Below are 18,131 nucleotides of genomic sequence, written 5' to 3' on the forward strand. Positions count from 1 at the left end.
CACTCTTTCAATTAAGGCCAAAGCAACAAGTACGCCTCCTTAATCCAGTGAAGGGGAGAGCAGGAAGAAGAAAATATGGTCGAACCTTATTCCCCAGGCCATTTTATCTTTTTGACAGAGGAAGTACCACTAGGCATGCAAACATTTGGACTTGGGTTGGATCTAGGCATTACCGTGTCCGACCTAATTGGAGTTGGATGAAATCAGATAAAACTGAATCAAGATGCAACTAGATTAAAATCTGATATTTACATGTAAATGGATTCATGGTTTAGTCATACTCAGACTTGGATTCGGATGCAAACACTCAATACCAAGTTTGGATCCGAATTTGGCTACTAAATCGGACTAATCAAATCCAGATTCGGGTTTGATGTCAGTTTAAATCCAACCCATTGGCATTCCTATGTACCACAACGTTTCACATCCCAACTGGATATAAAGCTTCATTTTACGATCCAATTTAGATCTGGATCTAAAACATGACACGCTATTTCAAAACGGGTCCAGTTATGGGTCGAGGCAAAAAAAACCTATGTCGAACCAGTTCACAACTCTGACTGCTGTATACAAAATGCTAAAAGCTGCATCAACATGCAAGGAATCAACTCAAACATTTATTTTTATTGAAATACATAAACTAATTATTTCTCATTTATTGTAAATATGAAGACATAAGTTTGAAGACTGTCATTCATCTCTCGAGATGAACGACATTAAATTGATATGATATCATGACGAAGCAAGGAAGGGTCTTGAAAAATTCTTTCAATCAAATCCTTATTCTACAAAGAGCTGCATGTGTTTATCTATTTTAAGGGCTTTCATATCTCCCCATCTCATAATTGCTGAGGGGTTTGGATGTGGCCACCAGGAGATATGAAAGTTGGGCAACCGTACAGTCTACCCTGTGGAAGAGAGCTCTTAATGGTGTTCATCTCTTCCTCACTCAGCTCCCAATAAAAAATACCAATATTTTATCTCGTTCTCTCATTGTTGAAGCTCTTCGTCACCAAACTCACACCTTGTTGAAATTCCTACCTCAAGCAAACCTGCAACAAACATCATTCCATCTATTATAGAAGGTTTGAACAAGATTGCCAAATTGATAGCAGTTCATTTTCTAGCTTGCATGCCGTTCATTTGTTGGATTAGATGAGATCTTACTTTTTATATGAGTTTAGATAAAGTTTTTTTTTATCTTAAACCTGTATAAACACTACAAGAAAATCGTGGATTAGCGACGGACGATATCCATCAATAATCTGTCGCTAAACAGTTTAGCGATGGATTAGCACTGAATAGCGCCCATCGCAAATTTTTCCTCGCTAATTAGCGACAAAACTTATCTGTCGTTACTTTCGTCGCTAATTTGCGACAGATTAGCGACAAAAATTATTCGTCGCTAATCCGTCGCTAAATTAAAAAAAAAAAAAAAAAAAATTGATCCCTGTCGGGCGGTATTCCGGTAGCAATAAGCCGGACTTGTACCGCACTCGACAGGCATTGCACAGGGTCTTAGACCCAAGCGGACCGACCCGCCACTGCGGGGTCTTCTGCACATAACCGATGTGCTCTCCGGTGTCGGCGTCCTCCGATATCAACCCTGTCGTCCTCCGTGAACCGGCGTGCTTGATCATGCATATATTTTAGGGATATTTCATATAAAAATATGCATGATTTCATGAGAAAATGTTTCAAAAACTCAATTTTATGTTAGTTCTCGAGTAAATGTGCTAAAATGATTTAAAAATAGAAAATGCATGAAAAAATAGTTTTATTTTACATTTTTTATACATATTTTAGTTTTTGTTATATTCATAGTAGTTTAGTTTTAGTTTTCAAGTAAAAATAAAATAAAAAATAAAGAATAGAGAAAATAGTTTTAAATTGTTAATAAAATCATTTTAAATGTTTGTTTTTTTTTAGAAAAGAAAAAAAATTAAATAGAAATAAATAGTTAGAATAGTTTTTTTAGTTTCTTTATAAGTTTTGATTTTAATTTTCGAAAACTTTAGAATAAACTAGGATTACATAGTTTTTGAATTTTAAAAAACTGAAAAAATATATATAAAATAACAAACCGTTTTACACGGTTTGATTTCATGAAAAAAATGAAAAAATATATCACAAACCGGTTTAACCGGTTTGCATTTCAAAATAAAGAAAATAATTCGGTGAAACCGGTTTGGATTTTGTTAAAACAAACAGCAAACCGGTTCAAAACCGGTTTGCTTGTTTTTAAAAACCCCCAAAACAGAAAAATAAGGCGTCTTCACTCATTCACGCCAAAGCTTCTCCCGTTTCCCCTCTTTTCCCTCCACCACTTCTTACCTCCTTCTTCTCCTTCTCCCTACTTCTCTCTTTTCTTTCTGGTGGAGGTGGCTACTCAATCCGGCGACGACGTTGATGGTGGAGGCCAGCAACTTCTCTAATCCCTCAGGTTCACGGTGACTGCTGAGTAATCTTCTTCTTCTCCTTCAAATCTTCTTCTTCTTCTTCCTCTTCTCCTTCAGTTCTTCTTTTTCTTCAGCCGATATATTTTTTCTTTTTGATTTCATCTTCTTCCGATTTCTGTCGCCACTTTTTCTTCCGATTTCTTCAGTTCCTCTTCTTCTTCATGCTCTGCTTCTTCTTCTTCTTCTTCTTCTTCTTCTTTATTTCTTCTTCATCCGAATCTTCATCTTCTGCAGCTTCTTCTTCTTCTACTTCTTCAGATCTTCTTCTTCTTCCTCCGATTTTTCTTCATCCGATCTTCTTCTTCTTCTATTTCTTCCTCCTCTTCATTTTATTCTAATTCTTCATCTTCTTCTTCTTCTTTGTTTTTTTTTTCTGTTTTCTTTTTCAATCGATCACCTGTGTGTTTATGTTTTGTTTCAGAAAAATAAAAAAAATAAGAAAGAAAAATAAAAACTGGTAAATAGAACTTTGATCTTAGCATCAGCTCTTCATCCCTGTTTTTAATCTTGTTCAATTTTAGATTCGTTTTGTTTGATTTCCAATTCTGGTTCATCATAATTTTTTTATTCATCATAGGATTTCCTGTTTTAGTTTCATTGTTTTTCAATTGTAATGATAGTTAGTTTGTTTTGCGTTTCTGATTGCTTTCTGAATTAGATTTCAGTTTCATTGTTTTTCAATTGTAATGTTAGTTATTTTTAGCCGATTTCTGATTGTTTTTCTGATTTCATCGATTATTGTGTTTTCTGAAAATTCTCATGTCTTCATTTACATTTAGTTTTTCTTGAATTTTTTTAGTAATTCCTTGTTTTTCATTTCCTGAATTCAATTTTTTTAGGTTTCCTGTCTTTCATTACATGTAATTCCTGTTTTCAAATATGTTTTTTTTACCAAATATCTGTTTTTACAATTCCTTTTTATGATATTTTCAGTTTACTAGTCTTCTTGTTTCATATCAAGTCCTTGATTCAATTCCTTAATAGTGTATTTTTCATGTTTTGTTGAGGAAATGATAGTAGTTAATTGTCTTCACTATTAGTTAATTGAAATAGTTAGATTTCATGTAGTTAAGTATTAGTGAGTTGAAATTTGGTTAAGTGTCAATTATTACATATAGTTTTAATTGTCATTAGAATTCTTTCATGTTTTAAGCAATTAATTAGTATAATTTGCTTAATATAGTTTTTACTTCTCTCTGTTGTACTGCTCGTGTTCATTTGAATTGTGCAGGATAGCACAGACTGGAGCGGAAGCGATTACGTGACATGAAGTACGAAGAATAAAGCTTCATTTTACTTTTTAGTTTAGAATTAGAAATTTGAAATTGGGTTTGTAAATATTGCACTTTACGCCCTCTGCGAAGGGTATTCATTTGTTGTAATAGTTAGTTGTTTTTACCTCTTTTGAAACATTTTACATTTCAATAATTCGGCAATAAAGATTAGTTTAGATTTGTGTGCTTGAATACGATATATTCCCGTTCCCTGAGTTCGACCCGGTCTCATCCACTAGTGAGAACCGGTTTTTATTATTTGATGTCTGGTTTTCACATGTTTTACATTTAAAAATCTTTTTCAAAATTACAACGATTTAAAAGAAGACATCAAATTTTTGGCGCCATTGCCGGGGAACGGCGTAATATTAGTATTCACTTTATTGCCTAGTGTTTGTGTTGCATTTAGGTTTAGAACCACGTATGTGCATATCTTAGAGACGAGCTTACTTTTCTGCACAGCCCACCTATTAGGATCCCCTTAGAGGTGACTGTGTACGATTGGTACCGTACACATAGATTTTATATTTCTCATGCATAATCTCTGTTATGTGTAACTGCGTGGTGTTTGTTTAGTTTTTGTTGTTTTTAGTTTACTCGCTTTGTGGTTTGCGTGGTTTGGCCGCTTAGTGCGTTAGTTAGGTAGAAAACCCAAAGTTAGGACGTGTGCTACACTGGTCTACTCTAAGGTGTATGCAAGGGCGACGCTCACTTGACCCCGAGCTGGTAGAGCCGATTGAGGACCCTGAGTCCCTTATTAGAAGAGCCCAGAGATCTGCAACCATGGCTGAGAATCAGCAGATTACCCGTCCTCTGAGGGAGTATTTCATGCCCAACACTTACACTCCCGCCTCCTGCATCACAAAACCTGATGTAGGAGCAAACCATTTCGAGATAAAGGCCAGTGTGATCCAAATGTTACCCTCGTTTTATGGCCTTAGCAATGAAGACCCATATCGTCACCTCGATGAATTTTTAGAGATTTGCTCGACAGTGCGAATCAACAACTTTGGAGATGACGCGATGAGGTTGACCCTGTTCCCCTTCTCTCTGAAGGACAAAGCGAAGAGTTGGTTAAAATCATTAGATACTGTTCGAATTACCACTTGGGAACATATGCAAAGAGAATTTTTAAAGAAATATTTCCCAATTGGTAAAACGAACCAGTTTCGTAAAGCGATAACCAGTTTTTCCCAAATTGAGGGAGAACAGTTTCATGAGTCATGGGAGAGATTGAAAGATCTTCTCCGCAAGTGTCCCCACCACCAGGTGCCTCGCTGGCAACTAGTGCAATATTTCTATGACGGTCTTACTGAAAAGAATCGTCAAATGGTGGATGCCGCGTGTGGGGGCACATTTATGCTCAAAAGTGAGGATGAAGCATGGTCACTTTTTGAGACATTGAGTGAGAATTCGATGCACCATGCGACAGCCTCACGATTTGATAGGGCTGCACCTGCACAGGATAGCATTAAGAAGGCAGGTATTTTCGAGTTAGGGATGAACCTTAAGTTGAGCAACAAGGTAGACCAACTGACACAGAAATTAGATCAGTTTTTGTTGGGTCCCTCCCCTGCCATGCAGGTGTGCGCATTGTGTGCGAGTCCTGCACACCATGTCTTCGAGTGCCCAGTTGCGCCACAATATCCTGAGTTTGTCCAAGAGCAAGCTCAGATGGCTCAAAACTTCGCTAGGCCCGTACATAATCCATTTTCCAACACTTATAATCCGGGCTGGCGAAATCATCCCAATTTCTCATGGCACAACTCACAGATCCAACCCCCCAACCCTTCCCATAGTCAACCAAGTCAAGGTGGTTATGCACCTGGATTTCAAAGATCCAGTTATCCCTCAGTCCAACCTGTTTATACTCAACCCCAGTCTCACGAGCCTTTGCATAGCCAATCTTTTGAGGATAAGATTTTGCAAGCTTTGAGCTCACATACCCAGTCTATTGCAAAATTAGAGACTCAAATGGGACAGCTTGCCGAAGCACTCAGCAGGCGAAGTGAGGGGACATTACCTAGCCAGCCTATTGTCAACCCTAAGGGAAAGGAACCCATGCGTAGCTTGCATATGACTGATGCACATAAAGATCAAGCTCAAGCAGTAACCCTTAGGAGTGGGAAGCAGTACCAAGCGAGGGAGACTGCAGAAGAAAGAGAGAACATAAGCGAAAAGCAGTCTGTCCCTAATAACTTACCTCAGGAAAGCGAGAAGGTTCTTCCATCTGAGCCTTCACCATCCTACATTCCCAAAGCCCCCTTTCCTGAGGCGTTAGAAAGGTCGAGAGCATTAGGTAAGTCCGGAGTGAACATGCAAGAGATGCTTAAGATATTCAAGCACGTTCAAATAAACCTCCCCTTACTAGATGCTATTCAACAGGTCCCTGCATATGCAAAGTTCCTCAAAGAACTTTGTACGCAGAAAAGGAAGTCGATGTCCCATGTGCAGAAAAAGATTTATTTAACTGGGCAGGTGAGTGCAGTATTGCAACATCAAACCCCACCTAAGCTCAAGGACCCAGGGACTCCTATCATCTCTTGCGTCATAGGAAACATCACTGTTGGGCGTGCATTGCTCGACCTTGGGGCAAGTGTTAACATCTTGCCGGGTTTCTTTTATGACCAATTTGGATTAAAAGAGATGAAACCTACACCTATGACTCTTCAGCTCGCAGATAGATCTATCAAGATCCCAAGAGGGATACTTGAAGATGTTTTAGTCAAGGTGGAGGATTGTTATTTCCCTGTCGACTTCGTGATATTAGATATGGAGGGAGTTGATAGTCCACAGCAGACTCCTATTATTCTCGGTCGCCCCTTCCTAGCTATCGTCAATGCGTGCATCAATTGCCGCACTGGTGCAATGGATGTGTCATTCGGAAATAGGAAGATACGGCTAAACATTTTTCGTGCTGCTATGGGGCCTACTGTTGAGGAGGCTTCTTTCGAGGTTGATGTCATTCAAGACCTCGTAGAAGCAAAATATGTTTGGTTATTGAGTGATCCACCTCATGAGGAGGATAAGGAATCACTAGAAGATGATCACCTAGAATTACGTGAAAATCAGATAGGTGAGTTGAGTTGGATCGGGCACTTTGAGCCATTTAGAGGTAAACAGGACGGGAACATAGTGCGCAGTGTCACTGATGACACTATTTTTCATAGAGAGCCCGATTGAGTCTGACTTCATGTCCATTGATCTCATGGACGATGAAGGATTTTTTCCAGGGATCCGTTTGGCTGGGGACGTGAAACTTAGCGCTTTATGGGAGGCAACCCATATTCTGTACAGTTTTACATTTTTTGTTAGGATTTGTAGATTTCATTTGGTTTTATTTTTCGTTTTCTATCTTTTCTATGAGTTTCATGTTTTGTCATGTATACATTACATTCATAGAGCGTGTATTTTTAATTCATTCTACTCTTTCCCTCATTTAATTCTCTCATGTGCATTCACTTAGTTTCATTCAAGCATGGGGGAGTGCCACTGGGACAGTGTCATTCAAGCATGGGGGAGGGTGTAGTTTGCATACCTTGATATTTCTGTTTACGTTCTTGCACATGTTTACATATCTCACATGAAAAGTAGATTTTTAAAGAAAGAGTTTGAACTTATATGAATGTTATTTCAAATCTAATGTTTTTAGAGGATTTTTAAGCCCCACGAAAATTTTTTCTGACATAGATCTAAAAATTATGGTTGTTTATTCGGATTTCGAGGAAATGATGATAGATACATGTTAAAGTTTATTTTGAATCATAAATATGAATATGCACAGTTGTATTTTTGAAAAACTAAGCAAAATGAACAAAAGCGTAAAAAAAAATGAACTCAAAAAGTGAGAAAAAGCATGCGTTAGGTTGTTTGGATAATTTCACAATCCTTAGTAGATGGAACTTAGATGTAAGTTGAAACTTTTAATTCCATTTTCGAAAAGGAGAGTGGAAAACTTTGTGATCCTAAGTAACTGAGAACAGATACAAGTTGAAATATTTGAATCTCATGTTATAAAGGTGAATGAAGGAAGTCACTTTTATGTCTTAGTTGATATCTTTTTGTATGTATTGAAAAAGTATAGAAGATATTGACATTGCACAAGGCATAAAAGCAGACCACACGCAAGCTATATGAGAAAAATAAGTGCGCAAAAAGAAAAAGCGTGAAAAGAAAAAAAAAAGAGAAAAGAGCTTAGAAAGAAAGAAAAGTTCAGTGCTTAGAAGTATGATTGAGAAAACCTGTGCAGAAAACATATGAGTGAGGATAAGTAAATAATAATATGTTTTTATTGGATTTTCTAAGAATAAAACATAAATAATTGTGATTTTTAGAAAAGTGAAAGAAATTCTTTTTCTGTGGTGGTACATAAAAGATTCTAATTATATTATGATTTTTGAAATAACAGGAAATATTTGTGAAAATAAAGTCTTTGATTATCTACTGATTGTGAGGATGTGTAATATTATGCAAACATGACAGAGATGTTTGTGGGTAGCATCACTGCAAACCCTCACGAGACCTTACTCGTCCATTGGGGTAACCCAGGGGTTGAAAGGGCTTGTTGCATGAGCTAAATGCAACCGTGATTCCTACGAAAGTGAGTTAGGTGATAGTTTGATTTCTTGCATTTTTTTGGTTTGCTCGAAGACTAGCAAAACATAAGCATGGGGGTATTTGATCATGCATATATTTTAGGGATATTTCATATAAAAATATGCATGATTTCATGAGAAAATGTCTCAAAAACTCAATTTTATGTTAGTTCTCGAGTAAATGTGCTAAAATGATTTAAAAATAGAAAATGCATGAAAAAATAGTTTTATTTTACATTTTTTATACATATTTTAGTTTTTGTTATATTCATAGTAGTTTAGTTTTAGTTTTCAAGTAAAAATAAAATAAAAAAATAAAGAATAGAGAAAATAGTTTTAAATTGTTAATAAAATCATTTTAAATGTTTGTTTTTTTTAGAAAAGAAAAAAATTAAATAGAAATAAATAGTTAGAATAGTTTTTTTAGTTTCTTTAAAAGTTTTGATTTTAATTTTCGAAAACTTTAGAATAAACTAGGATTACATAGTTTTTGAATTTTAAAAAACTGAAAAAATATATATAAAATAACAAACCGTTTTACACGGTTTGATTTCTTGAAAAAAATGAAAAAATATATCACAAACCGGTTTAACCGGTTTGCATTTCAAAATAAAGAAAATAATCCGGTGAAACCGGTTTGGATTTTGTTAAAACAAACAGCAAACCGATTCAAAACCGGTTTGCTTGTTTTTAAAAACCCCCAAAACAGAAAAATAAGGCGTCTTCACTCATTCACGCCAAAGCTTCTCCCGTTTCCCCTCTTTTCCCTCCACCACTTCTTACCTCCTTCTTCTCCTTCTCCCTACTTCTCTCTTTTCTTTCCGGTGGAGGTGGCTACTCAATCCGGCGACGGCGTTGATGGTGGAGGCCAGCAACTTCTCTAATCCCTCAGGTTCACGGTGAGTGCTGAGTAATCTTCTTCTTCTCCTTCAAATCTTCTTCTTCTTCTTCCTCTTCTCCTTCAGTTCTTCTTTTTCTTCAGCCGATATATTTTTTCTTTTTGATTTCATCTTCTTCCGATTTCTGTCGCCACTTTTTCTTCCGATTTCTTCAGTTCCTCTTCTTCTTCATGGTCTGCATCTTCTTCTTCTTCTTCTTTATTTCTTCTTCATCCGAATCTTCATCTTCTGCAGCTTCTTCTTCTTCTACTTCTTCAGATCTTCTTCTTCTTCCTCCGATTTTTCTTCATCCGATCTTCTTCTTCTTCTTCTATTTCTTCCTCCTCTTCATTTTATTCTAATTCTTCATCTTCTTCTTCTTCTTTGTTTTTTTTTTTTTCTGTTTTCTTTTTCAATCGATCATCTGTGTGTTTATGTTTTGTTTCAGAAAAATAAAAAAAAAAATAAGAAAGAAAAATAAAAAACTGGTAAATAGAACTTTGATCTTAGCATCAGCTCTTCATCCCTGTTTTTAATCTTGTTCAATTTTAGATTCGTTTTGTTTGATTTCCAATTCTGGTTCATCATAATTTTTTCATTCATCATAGGATTTCCTGTTTTAGTTTCATTGTTTTTCAATTGTAATGATAGTTAGTTTGTTTTGTGTTTCTGATTGCTTTCTGAATTAGATTTCAGTTTCATTGTTTTTCAATTGTAATGTTAGTTATTTTTAGCCGATTTCTGATTGTTTTTCTGATTTCATCGATTATTGTGTTTTCTGAAAATTCTCATGTCTTCATTTACATTTAGTTTTTCTTGAATTTTTTTAGTAATTCCTTGTTTTTCATTTCCTGAATTCAATTTTTTTAGGTTTCTTGTCTTTCATTACATGTAATTCCTGTTTTTAATTATGTTTTTTTTTACCAAATATCTGTTTTTACAATTCCTTTTTATGATATTTTCAGTTTACTAGTCTTCTTGTTTCATATCAAGTCCTTGATTCAATTCCTTAATCGTGTATTTTTCATGTTTTGTTGAGGAAATGTTAGTAGTTAATTGTCTTCACTTTTTTTTAATTGAAATAGTTAGATTTCATGTAGTTAAGTATTAGTGAGTTGAAATTTTGTTAAGTGTCAATTATTACATATAGTTTTAATTGTCATTAGAATTCTTTCATGTTTTAAGCAATTAATTAGTATAATTTGCTTAATTTAGTTTTTACTTCTCTCCGTTGTACTGCTCGTGTTCATTTGAATTGTGCAGGATAGCACAGACTGGAGCGGAAGCGATTACGTGACACGAAGTACGAAGAATAAAGCTTCGTTTTACTTTTTAGTTTAGAATTAGAAATTTGAAATTGGGTTTGTAAATATTGCACTTTACGCCCTCTGCGAAGTGTATTCATTTGTTGTAATAGTTAGTTGTTTTTACCTCTTTTGAAACATTTTACATTTCAATAATTCGGCAATAAAGATTAGTTTAGATTTGTGTGCTTGAATACGATATATTCTCGTTCCCTGAGTTCGACCCGGTCTCATCCACTAGTGAGAACCGGTTTTTATTATTTGATGTCTGGTTTTCACATGTTTTACATTTAAAAATCTTTTTCAAAATTACAACGATTTAAAAGAAGACAACAGTGCTCTCCGGCATCGCCGTCCTCCAGCGATCGCTCTGCCTCATCGCCGTCTTCCGTGAATCGGCGTGCTCTCTGGCATCGCCATTCTCCAGCGATCGCTCTGCCTCGTCGCCGTCCTCCGTGAACCGGTGTGCTCTCCGACGTCGCCGTCCTCCAGCGATCGCTCTGCCTCATCGTCGTCCTCCGTGAACCAGTGCGCTCTCCGACGTGCTCTCCGACATCACCATCCTCTAACGACCGCTCTGCCTCGTCGTCGTCCTCCGATATCATCCTTTCTGCCGTCCTCGAACTTCCTCGCCCTCCACGAAGAAGCCGGTTTAAATCGAGCGAGGTCGGTTTAAATTTCGAACGGGGACAGAGGGAAAATTTTGCGCTCTTGATGGGTCAGTTTAAATAAAAAATTAGCGAAGGATTTAGCAAGGGAATTTTTTCTGTCACTAAGCCATCGCTAATTAGCGATGGATTAGCGACGAAAAAATTCCCTCGCTAAATCCATCGCTGAAAATGCTTTCTTGTATTGAGAATTAGCGACAAAAAATTGGTGTCGCTAATCCGTCGCTCAGTAGCGACAGATTCATGATGAAAGTTTTCTCTAGCTAATCTGTCGCAAATTTGCGACGAAAAAAATTCATCACAAATTTTTGTCACTAATTAACATTTTTCTTGTAGTGAAATATGTGACTCGAGTGATTGAATAAAATAAGAAAGAAAGGAGCATGAGTTTTTCCCTGTAGACGTCACTACAAGAAAAACTTTAATTAGCGACGAAAGTTTGCGACGGATATAATTCGTCGCCAATTTGCGACGGATTAGCTAGAGAAAACTATTTGTCGCTAACATTTGTGTAATTAGCGACAAAAAACCTTCGTCGCTACTTGACGACAGATTAGCAATGGAAAAATTTTGTCTCAGGTTGCTTCACACTTTAGCGACGTATCATTGACAAAAAAATTTCGTCGCTACTCCGTCGCCAAGTAGCGACGGAGTAGAGACGAAATTGTTTTGTCGCTAATTTCCTCTGTAAAACCCTAATGCGAGCCCCTTTTCCCTTTCTGTTTCATCTGTCGCCCGCTCGCCGCCCATCGACCTCCGGTCGCCCGTCCGTCGTCCGTCGACCTCTCGTCGCTCGTCCGCCCATCGACCTTACATTGCCTGCCCGACCATCGCTCGTTGACCTCCCGTCACCCACCCGCCGCCCAACGACCTCCTCTCAAGTTCCACTCTCGTTCCCTCTCTCGTTGCTCCTCCTCTATGTTTTTCGGTGAGCTCCGTCTGGCGACCTCCTCGCTTATTCCTTTATCGTTCTCTCTCTCATTGCTCTCCCTTTGCGTTTTTTGGCGAGCCGAAGACCCCAGCCCGCGATGACTCTGCCAGCGACGTCTCATTGATGCCTCCTGCAGGTAACCCTCCCCCTTTCCCCCTTGCTTTTTTCCCTTGAAATAAGGGTCGTCAGCAGTCCAACATAAGGTTGCCAACCTCTGTTGGAGCCTCCCCATTCCCCCTATGGTTGCTGAAGATCCAGCAGAGGCCCGACAACCTCTATCGGGCCCTCCACACCCCTCTGTAGTCAGTGGGGGCTGGTAGAGGCCCCGATTGCCTCTGCCAGGCCCTCCCCTTGCCTCGATCTCCAGCAGGACAGGGGGCTTCGCCCTTGTCCTTTCGAATGCCGACAGGGGGCTTCACCCTCTGTCCTCTTGACTTCTCCGGCAGTGGGGCTCCGCCCCTCTGTCCTCATTATGATCGGCAGGAGGAGAAGCCCCCTGCTCTTTTGTTTTTCCTGGCAGGGGGTGGCTTCGCCTCCCTGTCCTCGATAATTTTGACAAGGGGTGAACCCCCCTGCCCCTTATCTGTTTTCTCGGTAGGGGGAGGAACCCCCTGTCAGGAATTTTTTTACCTTGGCAGAGGGCGAGACCCCCCTGCCTCATGATTGATTCCCCGCAGGGGGGCTCAGCCCCTGCCTCCTGATGCTTCCCTTCAGGGGGGTCCCACCCTCTACCTCCTGTAGTTTCGCTCTCTGCCTTGACCTTACTGTCGGCAAGGGCAGCACCCCTACCTGTCTCGCTTTTAGCAGAGGGTTGCGCCTCCCTTTTAGGGCTCATTTTTTACAGGGGGCATCACCCCCTTGTCATCGGGTAATAAACTTCATTTTAACGCAGTGTCTCATGTAGATTCTGTAATGGATCTCGCTTGTGCCCCGTGACCCGTGGTGAGTAAGTAACAAAAGCAATGCAAATCGAGTAAATACCCGTGGTGAGTAAGTGATGCATGCTCATCACAAGTTATTTAATTTCTTGGATGCAACACTTTTCTGTTCACACACTCACTTAGTTGTGAATATCTAGGACTGCTTTGACGGAGTTCGAAGATCATGCTGAGTATGATTTTAATTTATGAAAATAGAAGTGTTCTTATTTTTGGAGTTTGGTTTTCATGCTAGTCATGGTAGTAGTTAGCGGGATATTAGAGTGTATTTGCTGCAAATACATGTTTGACATTGTTTTGATATGAATGATTTGAGTGTATTGCAATGTTTGATGTGATTGTATCCATGCTTGCATGAAGTTACTTTTAATTTGATTATGCCTTCTATGTGAAATTGTATCATGAAAACATGCTTCAAATGAATGTATCGTGTTATGAATGAGTTTGCACATGAAAATGAATGATAAGTTATGAATGCTTTAAACATGCGTCATATGAATAGTTTTGCAAATGAAAATATTAAGTTATCAATGCATGCATCATAGTTCTTGTGATTGAATGACATTATATATATATATATATGTGTGTGTGTGTGTGTGTGTGTGTGTGTGTGTGTGTGTGTGTGTGTGTGTGTTTGTGTGTGTGTGTGATATCAAATCATTACATCTACCACGAATGCATGATAAATTTGATATTTTCTTCATCATAGCATTATTATGATTCTCTTTTAACTGGTTAGAATAATATGCATAACATCATAAGACAAAATGACTGCAAACCATGAATGGATGTACTATAGGATAGTTGACAATGAGGTATCACTTGAATATATGGATGGTGTTGATAGTTTTATTGAATTTGCAACGAGCAGCGTCAATACAGTGGATTCCATTGGTCGGATCAGGTGCCCCTGCACGTTGTGTAAGAATAATCAATTTATAGAACCTCATGGCGTTAGACATCACCAATACAGGAAGGGTTTTGTAAGTGGTTATCAGAATTAGACACTTCATGGTGAATAATTTTAGAATAATTTTGATGCACGGGTGGATATGGTGCACGATAATCCATATATGGATTTGATATTTGATACCGCAGGACTAGAATTGGGTTCTGCTATGGATCCTATTGATGCAACAACTGGGGTAGAGGAAAAATTAGTAAACGATGCAGCTAGTAGATTTTATGATTTACTTAGAGATGCTGATGAGTCACTTTGGAATGGTTGCGAGAGTCGCACTATCTTGTCTGCAGTTCTTCAACTACTGAATCTGAAGTCCGAGTTTAATTTGAGTCGATCATGTTTTGACTGTCTGTGCTTTATTGTGAAGAGTATGTTGCCCAAAGATGAGAAATTGCCACATAATTTCTATCGTGCGAAGGTTATAGTCAACGCTCTAGGTATGGGGTATCAAAAGATAAATGCTTGTCCAAATCACTGCATGTTGTATTTCAAGGATCCGGAAAACAACATATTGTGCCCCTTCATGTAAGCATCCTCGGTTCAAGCCAAAGACAAGAGGAAATGGTAGCACGAAGTCAAAAGAAGTGTCATACAAGTCGCTCCGCTACTTTTCACTCACCCCTAGATTGCAATGATTGTATATATCTTCGAGGACAGTTAAACACATGAGATGACATGCAAATAAAGTTCGACATGATGAAGACAAGATCACGTATACTATTGACGCGGAAGCTTGGAAGCACTTTGATCATACTCATCAGATCTTCGTAATGGAAGTGAAAAATGTTAGGCTCGGTTTATGTACAGATGAATTTAATCCATTTGGGGGTAGATCAACTCTATACTCGTGTTGGCCAGTATTTGTCACCACATACAACCTTCATCCAAGCTTGTGTATGAAGCATCAAAATCTTTTCTGGTCTCTGTTGATCCCTGGTCCGATCTCTCTGTGCCAAAATTTTGATGTATATTTAAGGCTATTGATTGATGAACTGAAAATATTGTGGGATGACAGTGTTCTCACGTACAATGCCCACAAAAAATAAAACTTCAATATGAAGGTTGTTGTTCTATAGACAATCAGTGACTTCCCTGCATGTGGTATGTTATCTGGTTGGAGCACACATGGGGGGTTGGCATATCCGTACTGCATGGAGGATACAAAATCTTTAAGATTGAAGCATGGAAGGAAGTTGTGCTGGTTTGATTGTCACCATCGATTTCTACCCAGCGACCATCCATTCTGATGACAAAGGAATGTGTTTTGAGCAGACACAACTGAAATGAAAAGTCCACCTACAAGGTTGTCTGACATAGAGATTTTAAGAAGATTATGATACTTTTCATATGAACTGATAGATGCCCGTAGCCTGACGCCCTTTCTTGAATTTAAGAAGGATCAGAATTGGATAAAGAAATTTATATTTTGGGAACTATCATATTGGTCGCCCTTATTGATACGACATAATTTGGATGTGATGTATATGGAGAAAAATGTGTTTGATAATGTGTTCAATACGGTAATGAATGTTAAAGGAAAAACGAAGGATAATCTGAAGGCTCGTATGAATTTAAAAGTAATATGTAAAAGACCAGAATTGAAACTCAAAGAGTATAATGGCAAAATAATGAAACTGAAGGCAAGGTACATGCTTGAACCAGATCAAATAAAGCAGGTATGTCAATGGTTAAGACAATTGAGATTTTTAGATGGATACGTCTCTAATATTGCTCAGGCTGTGAAGATAGATGAAAGACAATTATATGGGTTGAAGAGCCATGATTGTCATGTCATTATGCAATGGTTGATACCCCTAGTATTTCATGATATGTTAGACAAACCTATATGGGAGGTATTATCTGAGTTGAGTAGATTTTTTAGAATATTGTGAACATCGGAAGTCGTAGTATCTGAGGTAAAGAATCTCATGAATTTCGTCGTCACTACTATTTGTCAGCTAGAGAAGATATTTCTGCTAGCATTTTTTGATGTTATAGAACATGTGATCATACATTTGCCATATGAACTAAGGGTTGGTAGTCCTGTGCAATATCAGTAGATGTACCCATTTGAAAGGTATATGTTTTTTTTATATTTTTCTCTTCAATGCTATTGAAAAATTTATTGTAATCTGAGATGTATATTGTTGACAGATGCATGTTTGACCTCAAAAAAAAGGTTCAGTATAAAACAAGAGTAAAGGGCTTTATTTATGAGGCGTACACTTTAGAAGAGATTTTAAATTTCTCATCTATGTACTTTGAGCCTCACATTCCAACACGTTATACATGCCCACCTCATAATGACGATGGAGAATAATTTACTGTAGCTGACAAACTGTCGATATTTCAACCACTTGGACATGCCTTTGGCAATTGTCGGTCAAGACTCTTGGAAGATCAAGAGCAAGATGCAGCACAAATCTATATCTTTTTTAATTGCTCAGTGATCGACCCATACATCGAGTAAATATACTTAATATGTAACACTAAGTTCTATACTTTTGTACATGGTTCAGTAATATAAGTATTTGTTAAGTGTAGACGATTTGATCTGGAGTTGATGTGAATGATTTGAATAGATTGAAATGTATTGCAATGATTTGAAGGTATTGCAATGTTTGAATGTATTGCATTATATTTTTTATTTGTTAGAATATGGTTCATGGAGGTCACAGTCGTCAAACACCTAGTGGTAGTCATTCTCAGCCTTCATCTTCATGGGCTGCTTTGATAGGTATATCATTTAACTAATTGTATACTTGATTAGTTTAAATGTGCATTATGTAAATTTCTAACTCATTTTTTTATAGATGATGTTTCGCCTGCACATGACCCACCTACACCAGTTGTTCATACAAGTCACGAGACAACGCAGGATGCAGAGTCTTTTCAATCTGACACACGATGACTCATTCAAATAGTGTATATCGATAATCGACCGTAAGTATTTCATTTTCACTTATCCTATACTTATCTTATAAATATTATATATTGATAGTTAATGTGTACCAATTCATGTGCAACGCGAGGTTCGAGCCACAAGAAGTAATACGAAAGATTAGGCAGTCACTAGTTCAACATCTACCAGAACCGATCGCTCAATGAAAAGAGTACTCGAAGGAGGTGTTGGACAGATTGTGATCCTCATTCATGGTATACAATCGTTTCTCATAGTTAATGTGTTTCATATTTAATTTTTTGTTATAGTCATGTCTACTAACTTTCTAAAATTATTTGTAAGCTTCGAATCGCTTCGTGACTACGATGGAGAAGCAGGACACGAGGAAGGTATGATAGAAGGTAGTTGCCAGTCGATTTGCAAACATGTTGCACAATATGAAGACTACAACAAGAAAAACATTTAGCGGGATAGATGATCCACTATAGTGGAAGGACCATGGCCCTCCTACTATCAGGTCAAATTTTTGAGATGCAATATGCGACAAGTGGGCGGGGCATGAATTTTGAAACCGCTCAACAAAGGCTGCACAAAACCGAGCGACGATGCCCGATGCCCATCTATAAATAGGTGGATCTAGGACTTTTGGGAGCCACCTAAAGAAAATGGTAACTCATCAATATATATATTGTCAAATTTATAAGTATTGTTGCATACCTGTGAAATAAATTTTTTATCATTCAATTTCGCAAGAAGCAGAAAAAGGAGGCATTGTGTCATACAAGGATGTGTTTATTGAAACACATAAACGTAAGACCATGAGAGAGTTCGTATCAAAGAAGGCGAGAATGACAATGGTATGTATTTATTGTATTAATAAACATTATAATATACAAGTTATCATAAACATTATAATTCTTAATTTTTAATCCACACTGTAATCATTACTTTGTAGGAGTCATACGAGCAACAGATGATAGAGCGATATGACGATGACTCCACTCAACATCCGCCTTTTGAACCTGCAGCATGGGTGACTGCAACAGGTGAACCCAAAAAGGGTTGTGTTCAGGTTTGGGAGTAATATGAACACATCACCAATCGTTGCCTCCTCCAGCCACGGCTCTCAGAGTTCTCCTATCAGCATCAGTTTCAAGCATCTGACTGACCCACCTAATTCTTGGGATAGTGTTCGCCAACTTGTTAAAGACACAATGC

General features: G+C 37.8%; 1 pseudogene; it reads right to left on the bottom strand.

Annotated features, from left to right (window-relative positions):
• Positions 1 to 839: 839 nt before the first annotated feature.
• Positions 840 to 18,131, bottom strand: part of LOC149846595 ((1S)-1,7-diacetoxy-luvungin A aldo-keto reductase-like) — a 32,002-nt pseudogene continuing 14,710 nt past the window's right edge.

Source organism: Nuphar pumila, chromosome 2 (genome assembly GCF_984573655.1).
Source record: "Nuphar pumila chromosome 2, dmNupPumi1.hap1.1, whole genome shotgun sequence".
Classification (NCBI taxonomy): domain Eukaryota; kingdom Viridiplantae; phylum Streptophyta; class Magnoliopsida; order Nymphaeales; family Nymphaeaceae; genus Nuphar; species Nuphar pumila.